Source organism: Mandrillus leucophaeus, unplaced genomic scaffold (genome assembly GCF_000951045.1).
Source record: "Mandrillus leucophaeus isolate KB7577 unplaced genomic scaffold, Mleu.le_1.0 Scaffold427, whole genome shotgun sequence".
Taxonomy (NCBI): domain Eukaryota; kingdom Metazoa; phylum Chordata; class Mammalia; order Primates; family Cercopithecidae; genus Mandrillus; species Mandrillus leucophaeus.
Genome location: NW_012104554.1, coordinates 1,150,008 through 1,159,249, shown reverse-complemented (window position 1 = coordinate 1,159,249; position 9,242 = coordinate 1,150,008). Strand labels below are relative to the sequence as shown.

The 9,242-nt window shown below is 46.3% G+C and overlaps 1 long non-coding RNA gene across 1 annotated transcript in view; it reads right to left on the bottom strand.

Moving 5' to 3' along the window:
• Positions 1–2,321: 2,321 nt before the first annotated feature.
• Positions 2,322–9,242, bottom strand: part of LOC105548921 — a 23,995-nt gene continuing 17,074 nt past the window's right edge. The window contains exon 2 of the long non-coding RNA XR_001007473.1: positions 2,322–5,215. This is a non-coding gene — a long non-coding RNA (uncharacterized LOC105548921). The remainder of the gene's footprint in view (positions 5,216–9,242) is intronic.

Genomic DNA, 9,242 nt, shown 5'->3' with positions numbered 1-9,242 from the left:
CAAAGAGGCCTATATGCGAATCCCCAGAATCTGTGAATATGTTACATAGTAAAGGGGAATGGGAATTAAGGTTGCCAATCCGTCGACTGTAACATAGGGAGATTACTCTAGGTTTTCCAGGTAGGCGCAATGTAATCCCAAGGATCTTTAAGAGAAGAAGAAGAAGTGAAAGAGGAACCACCAAAGAGAAGGCAGCATAAGAGGGATCTGGCCTGGCATTGCTGGCTTGAGGCTGGAGGAAGGGACTACCAGCCAAGGAAAAAAGGCTGAAAAACGCAATGAGACGGATTCTCCCTAGGGCCTCCGGAAAGAACACAGCCCGGTTAACACTTTGATTTTAGCCCAGAGAGATCTATTTTGGACTTCTGATCTCCAGAATTATAAGATAATAAATTTGTGTTGTTTTAAGCCACTAAGTTTATTGTCATTTGTTGTGGCAACAATATAAAATAAATACATTCCCCAACAGGAAATTAGGGTGCTCTTACCAAAATGAGAAGGAAGATGCTGGGCAGGCCAACAAAAAGATCAGAACAGATGTGTACTGCAGATGAGATCATGGGAGCGCTTGTTCTATAGCTCCCTGGATGGATATTTCCCAGGGGAGAGAGAATATACTTTCAGAGTATCAATAGTGGTATGGACCTGTTCCACAAAGCAAAAGCTAAGCTCATAGCACCTGTCAGCAAGACCAGAAGACCTGGAGTTAGGAGTGTGGCCTCTGAAGGCACTCCACAGAGACTGGAAACCTGGTTCCCTCATGCACCAGCTGCGTAACTCTGGGCAAGTTACTTAGACTGTCTATGCTTCAGTAAAATGAGGATGATAAATATCTGATAGGATTTTTCATGGGGATCAATGACAATTATACACATAAGGAATTAATAAAAAAAATCTGTGGATGCAAAGCCCACGGATATGGAGGATCAACTATTAAACAAAAGAATTAAGAATCACTTCTGGCATATGGTTAAGGCTCAATAAATGCTAATGGCTGCTAATATGACTCATACTATAACCTAGCTCTGGAGTCAGACTACCTGGGTTCAAAGCCCAGCTCTGCCACTTAGAACTTCTATGCTTGGGCGAGTTACTTAGCATCTGTGAGCCCCAGGTTTTTTCATGTGTAAAATGGGGATATTAAAGTACTTACCTCATAGAGCTGTGATGAGAATGAATACATTAATTTATGTAAAGTACTAGAACAACGCCTGATATACACGATACTTGTTATCTAGCGTCATCATCGTTAGTACTAGTATGAGGTCACCATCACTTTGGAGGACTAATAACTAAAGCACCACCACCGTGATGATGCAATGGCATCTTATGTGATCGTGAAAACCTTTTAAGTTGGGAAGAACCATGGTTCCCAAACTGTAGGGACCTCTGGGAGCAACCTTATCTATCTTCCTATCAGAAACTCAAACCATGGAAGCACTCCGGTGAGATGGCTATATAATATATGAAAAGAAAAGAAAGTGGAAAAATTTGTCAGCAGAAACACACTGTAAGACTCTTGAAAGGGATGTAGAGAGAACCCACTTATGCCTCCTATTTCTCTGCTCTGCAATTCTACAGGGTTGCATTTGCCTGATGCTTTTGATTTGGTGTTTTTACACTATGTGAGAACATTAGGTTAAGGAAGCTTGCCATTTCCCTTTTCAGAGCAGTCCTTTCAACAATACCAAGAATTCGCACTTTGGTAGATAATGACAAGAAATACGACAGCCCTTTAGTAAACAAGCAAATCAGCTAATGGCAAAGGCTGATTTAATCAAAACATTCTGGTTCTCCCTCATCTGAACCCACACAAGGAATGAACCAATCCAATTGGAAAAAAATATTTGTTTTATCTTTGCCACATTTATTTACTCTTAAGGACTGTTTAACTTGATGGGGCAGAGAAGTTGGAAAGGACAAAAATACTCAAGGCAGTGAACAGCCTCCCAGGTCTCTGGCAGCAGGCAGGAATGCCAGTGGCCTGGAGGTATTTCCACAGGGGCCTGTTTGTGAGCAGTTTCTGAAGTTCTTTGCCCTCATCTTGAGGGGTGGAGAAATGACCTGCTTATGTGGCAGGTTTGCAGGGCAGGGGGTGCAGAATAAGAACTAGAGAAAACAAGTCAGAAATGTAACCCCTGCTCTGTAAATGATTCCAAAATATGAAATACTTATTCCAAAAACTTTACTGAGCATTCTATATGTGCAAGACACTGAGACAGGTGTTACAAGAAGGTAAAGATAAAGTAGACATAGATTTGAGCTCAAGAATTTCTTCGTCAAATAGGGCATGAGAAAGACACACAGATACCTATGGGATGTAGAAAGCTCCAGGTATGTTTTATTTTATTTATTTATTTATTTATTTATTTATTTATTGAGACAGAGTCTTCCTTCATTGCCCAGGCTGGGGTACAGTGGTGTGATCTTGGCTCACTGCAACCTCCAGCTCCTGGGTTCAACTGATTCTCCTGTCTCAGCCTCCTGAGTAGCTGGGAGTACAGGCGTGTGCCACCATGCCCAGCTAATTTTTGCATTTTCGGTAGAGATGGGTTTTTGCCATGTTGGCCAGGCTGGTCTCAAACTCCTGACCTCAAGTGATCCACTCACCTCAGCCTCCCAAAGTGTTGGGATTATAGGCATGAGCCACTATGCCCAGCCTCTAGGTGTGTTAAATTGGAAGCCCTAGAAACAGGACTGGAGATGGGGTTTGTGTACAGGTGCTTACTGTTGTAAATTGCTTTTATTTTTTTTAGAGACAGGGTCTCCCTTTGTTGCCCAAGATGGGTGCAGTGGCATGATCTTAGCTCACTGCAGCCTCGACCTCCTGGGCTCAAGCCGTCTTCCTGCCACAGCCTCCTGAATAGCTGAGACTAGAGGCATGCAGCACCACACCTGGGTAATTTATTATTTTTTTTGTAGAGATGGGGCCTCACTATGTTGTCCAGGCTGGTCTTGAACTCCTGGGCTCAAACCATCCTCCTACCTTGGCCTCCCAAAGTGCTAGGATTATAGGCATATGCCAGGGTGTCTGGCTTTATAGGTGCTATCTTGAAGAAGAGCTCTTGGGTGAAACCTTTAAGGATGCAAGTGAAGCAGAATAGGGCAGGGGAGAAGCTGGGTAAAGAGGTGACCATAGCTCCAGCCTGAAGCCATTCTTAGATCTGGAGGGTGATTGGTACCTGTGGTATAATACAAAATATATATTAATCTTGGTCTGTGGTTCCCAGCACAGAGCTCCTAACCCCCTTGGAAATTACTCTTTTGCAAATGAGATGATTTTTGCTGGGGAGAGGGGGCCTAGGTAGCTTTAGGATGGGGCCTGGACACAGGAAAAACCAACCATGTACTGAGAAGGTTAGAACTTCCAGCCTTGCTCTCCCACCTCTGAGAGCTGGAGAGAGGCTAGAGATGGAGTTCAATCACCAGTGATTTAATCAATCATGTGTACTTACTGAAACTGCCATAAAAAAATTCCTACACAATGGGGCTTGGAGAGCTTCTGAGTTGGTGAACATATCCAGGAGAGTGGCTCATCCCACCTCCCCAGGGACAGAGGCTCCTGCATTCAGACCCTTCCTCAATACCCCTCCATCTGGCTGCTCGTGTGTGTCCATCATAATAAAGTGTAATAGTAGGTATGGCATTTTCCTGAGTTCTGTGAGGATTCTAGTGAATTATCAAAGCTGGGTGGGGAAAGTCACAGAACCCCTGAATTCATAGTCCACTGGGCAGAAGTGTGGGTCACCTGGGGACCCCATTTGTGGCTTGTGTCTGAAGTCTTGTGGAGCTGAGCCCTTTAACCTGTGGGAGCTGGGTTTCATAAAGGGAATCTGGGCACAACACAACAGCATTTACTAAAAGGTAATGCTACTGAAACACCAGAGATCCAGTCTAGGTCCTGCTGCTTGTCACACAGAATGCCAATCACTGAGACAATAAGTATTGCCGGGGAAGAAAGCTTTAATGGGGTGTTGCAGCCAAGGAGAATAGGAGATAAAGTCTCAAGTGTGTTTGACAGACTAAAATTGAGGGTTTTATATAGCAGGAAAGGTGGGAAAACAGGAATTAAGGAGGAGTATGGAAGTAATCATGATGGATGAGGGGTCTGGCGTCTCCGTCTGGATACAGTGATCTGATGAGTTTTAGGTTTTTGTTTTTGCCTGAGTGTCTGTTTTTGAGGAAGGAATTCAGATGAGATAAATGTAAGTTTTAAATTTTAAAAACAGGAAGGGTTTTTATGTTTCTTTTAAAAACTGTAATAACATTTCTATGGGACAATTGGGCTGGTTTTAATCCCCTTTTTCTATTCATTAATTTTTCAATCATGGGGAATATGGTTGTCTACCTTTTTGGCTACTTAATGCTAAGGGGTGCATTGTGGGATAATGATGGGAAATGAAAACATCACCCCTGAATCTGAAGGGCTCAGGAGCACCTGATTGGCATCCTGCTTGTTGGAGCACCATGATTAAAAAAAAAAAAAAAATGCCCAAGTATTAAAGTGAATCCCTTAACGAATCCAAGAGAACAATCCTAAGCCTATTAAAAAGTATTTCTGATTCATAGCTGGGTGCAGTGGCTCACGCCTGTAATCCTAGCACTCTGGGAGGCCGAGGCAGATGTGGCTCACTTGAGGTCAGGAGTTCAAGACCAGCCTGAGCAAAGTGATGAAACCCTGTCTCTACTAAAAATACAAAAATTAGCTGGGCGTGATGGTGCACGCCTGTAGTCCTAGCCACTTGGGAGGCTGAAGAATGAGAATTGCTTGAACTTGAGAAGTGAAGGTTGCAGTGAGCTGAGATTGCGCCACTGTACTCCAGTCTGGGTGACAGAGTGAGACTCTGTCTCAAAAAAATTACTAAAAATTGTTTTCGGTTCATTATATCCTGCATGCAAGAAGGGTTTTGGGGAGAATAATGCCAACCTGAAAAGCACATGTTCCATTTATGATTTCTGATTTAGGGTCTTTGGCTGGGCATTGAATATTAACTTAAGGCCATCTTAGGGTTCACAAGAGCATGCCTGTTTTTTTCTGGAGGGATGCCAGAGGGACAGGTTTTATCTGAGTGTGGTGAACCCATGGCTTAACACTGGCTAACTTGGCGGATGAGTGGGTAATCAGCAGCATCTCAAAAGGACTGATCCATGGTGGTTGCAGCTGGTTTGCAGCCTGCTGGGATTTCCAGGTCTTCAGCATGACTTGGTTTCTCAGCTTCAAAGAGAAAAGAGGCACATCTGTAGGACGCTGGAGCCTGTTGGAAGCAAGCTCAGAAAGACTAGTTAATATATTTTTAAAACACCAGGTTAATATTCCCGTCATTATAAAGCCAGTTCCCAATGGCTTGCATATGAAGCATATTATTGGTTGCTTCCTCTGGGGTGTTCCACTTGGCATTGGTAAGTGGAGTTGGGCAGCCCACTTCTCAGGGTAAATAGATCTTACAGTGGCTTTTATCCAGTTTACCAGGCTGGTCATTCTCTCAGGAATAGCTTCCAGTGTGTCTGAACTATATATATACCCATCTATGATTGTTCAGCAGTGAACTGTGGGTCTTGCTTATGGTCACTCAGCAAACACTAGGATTTCAGTCGTGGTTTGTCGGACCCCCAAGCTGCCGCTCTCCATGGCCACACGGTCTGGCCACCTTCAGGTTTTCTCCCTAGCTTCCCTGTCACTCAGTGGTTCTCAAACTCTAGTATGCAGCAGAATCATTGGAGTGCTTCTTCAAGTAGATTTCTGGGCCCCACCATGACAGCTTTGATTCAGCTCGTCTGTGCCAGCCAGAGCTATGGCCGGCTACATTATTTGCAAAGCCTCGTGCAAAAGGAAAATGCAGGCCGGGCGGGATGGCTCATGCCTGTAAACCCAGCACTTTGGGAGGCCAAGGCAGGTGGATCACCTAAGGTGAAGAGTTCGAGACCAGCCTGGCCAACCTGGTGAAACTCCATCTCTACTAAAAATACAAAAATTAGCTGAGTGTGGTGGTGCACACCTGTAATCCTAGCTACTCGGGAGGCTAGGGCAGGAGAATCACTTTAGCCCAAGGGGTGGAGGTTGCAGTGAGCTGAGATCATGCCACTGCACTCCAGCCTGGGCAACAGAGCAAGGCTTCATCTCAGGAAAAAAGAAAAAGGATATGTAGAGGTCTCATCCTAGGGTGGGGAAGTCAATTTCCCCTTCCCACTGGCTCAGTGCCCTAGTCCATAGCAGACAGGCCACCATGCCCACCAATGCTAATTGCAGCCTCACACCAGGACACGCTTAGTACCTGGATCAGGGATGGGAAGAAGCCCCTGATAAGTAGCCCACGGATTGAACTGGTGCTGCCACCCTAGAGTGGGGACAGCTGCTGCCTGGCCCTGGCCTGAGCACCACGCAGTGTGCATGCAACCCCGATCCTCTCCGTGTTTGTGCCCAGGCCCCCGCTAGGGACAGAGGGCAATGGCAAACACAAGCCTCCTCTCATCAACACAAGCCAGCTGCCACCTCGAGTGGAGGGTGGCAGTGGTCATTGGGCAGGGTGGGAAGACTAAGTGGGGTGTGGAGGATGGGGTGCAGGTGCTGAGAACCCAGGGTGGAAAGGGGAGGCAAGCTGTGAGCCAAGTCTCCAAACCCCCATGCTTGCTCCATTGTCCAATTGGACTTAGTAAACACAAATTCGAAGGTAAAATCAAACTTCAGCTTTGACGTTCTGTGTGGCGACACTAGTTGCACACCCATGAATTCAACTCTGGCCAGAGAATATTTACATTTCTAGCAAGTTCCCAGGTGACCCTGAGAAGCAGTTGATCTTTCCTTTCTTTCTTCTTTCTTTCTTTTCTTTTCTTTTTTTTTCTTTTTTCTTTTCTTTTTTTTTTTTTTTGCTTTGAGACGGAGTTTTGCTCTTGTTGCCCAGGCTGGAGTGCAATGGCGCAATCTCAGCTTACCGCAACCTCCGCCTCCTGGGTTCAAGCGATTCTCCTGCCTTAGCCTCCTGAGTAGCTGGGATTACAGGCGCCCGCCACCACACCCGGCTAATTTTTGTATTTTTAGTAGAGACGGGGTTTCACTATGTTGACCAGGCTGGTCTTGAACTCCTGACCTCAGGTGATCCACCCACTTTGGCCTTCCAAAGTGCTGGGATTACAGGCATGAGTCATAGCACCCAGCCAGTCCTTTCTTTTAAAAAGGCGCAAAGCATTGCTCCACAGTGTGACTTTCCTCTTTTCCTCGGTAAAATGGTGATGCTATTTCCTGCATTTCCTGCCTCATACGCTTTGGTGAGAGGACAAAGAGAAGGATGCCTGAAAGTGCCCGGCACAGTGGTTGGAACAAAGCACATACTCGGGAAATGTTAGCAGCGGCACTAATAGTAATAGTCATAATTATTATTGCTGCCACCACCTTCACTTTTGTTCAGGCTGTTGTGTCTGATGCCTTTTTCTAGTGCCCCCTATTTCCCCTCTGTTGTCTTCAGAAAAGAAACTAGAGAAGTACAGGGGCAGGGCAGGGCTAGGGAGGGACACCTCAGGTCAGAGCCAGTTATTGCCAAAAGCCAAATCATGAGGAGATATGTAAAGATGCTGAGGTTTGCCAGAACAAACTAAAAACTCAGATCCTCTGAAATTGGCCCTGGAGGGAGAAATCTGAGTGTGAGGAGAATGTAGGCAAACCATTTCACCCCACTGTTCCCTGGAGATTGTGTGTCCAGTCTGTAAAAGACACATAAATATCTCTAAGGGGTAGAAAGCTCCAGATGTTCTTCAGAGGAGGACAGAGCAAGTCCTGGAGATAAAGATCCAACTCCCACAGCCACCCCCTCCTGCCCCTTCAGGAGTGAGTGGGGAGGTATCACTTTCCTTTCAACATTTAGACCAGGTTATGACGTTCAGAGCACAAGAACCCTGCACAGAGGCTGGCTTCTCCCCGCAGGGCTTCACCACATCCGAGATTACGTGGTCTCGCTTGCTCTCCAGGGTTCACCCATCCCATCTCACACGGCAGACATCCACTGTTCTCAAACTCTGGGCCAGGGGACCAAGGCCAGAGAGAGAGAACAAGCCTGAGTGCCTCTGCAGTGGGTCTGGACTGTGGAATGTTCCAGGATGCTTAAAAAATACTGATGCCTGGGTCCCACCCCCAGGAATTCTGATTTAATTAATTTAGGGTGCATTCTATGTATCAGTGTTTTGGAAACTCAGCAGGGGTTACTACTGTGCACTTGAGGCTGGGAGCCACTGCTGTCCCGCCCACTCTGTTCTGGGATATTCTCTGAGGATCCTTCTCTGAATGGCTGACAGGCAGGGTGAACAACCGCCTCAGAGGCACCTCCATTAATCAGATGCATGAACTTGCCTTAGTAGCTATCCAGGAAGGTCTTCAGGAACCCCACTGCATGACCGCAAGAGAGAACCAGCCACCGCAGGCGAGGGGAGGACGGCCTGCGCACGTGGAATCATTTTGGGAAGAAGTGGGAGGATCACCAGGTCAGCACAGGGTTGATTGTAGGCCTGTGTCTAGGGCATGTTCCCTGGAAATAAGAAAGCTTCTTGGAGCTGTACTGAGAGCAGCTTTCGACCATGCTAAATTCCTATTAGCATTTTTTAAATGAACTAATTTGCTATTAATGTGTATTCTTTGGTGAAACTGTTCAAATATTTTGACCATCTTTTAGTTTAATTTTTTGTTTTTTGAGACGGAGTCTCGCTCTGTCACCCAGGTTGTAGTGCAGTGGCACAATCTTGGCTCACTGCAACCTCCATCTCCCAGGTTCAAGTGATTCTCCTGCCTCAGCCTCCCAAGTAGCTGGGATTACAGGCGCCCGCCACCACGCCTGGCTAATTTTGCAATTTTTAGTAGAGACGGACGGGGTTTCACCATGTTAGCCAGGCTGGTCTCAAACTCCTGACCTCCGGTGATCTGCCCCCCTCAGTTTCCCAGAGTGCTGGGATTACAGGTGTGAGCCACTGTGCCCAACTAGTTCAATTTTTGGAAAATATTTTTTATTGGCTGGGTGTGGTGGCTCACACCTGTAATCCCAGCATTTTGGGAGGCCAAGGTGGGTGGATCTGAGGTCAGGAGTTCGAGACTAGCCTGGCCAACATGGTGAAACCCCACCTCTACTATAAATGCCAAAATTAGCCAGGCATGGTGGCGGGTGCCTGTAATCCCAGCTACTCGGGAGACTGAGGCAGGAGAATCACTTGAACCTGGGAAGGTGGAAGTTGCAGTTAGCCAAGATTGTGCCACTGCACTCCAG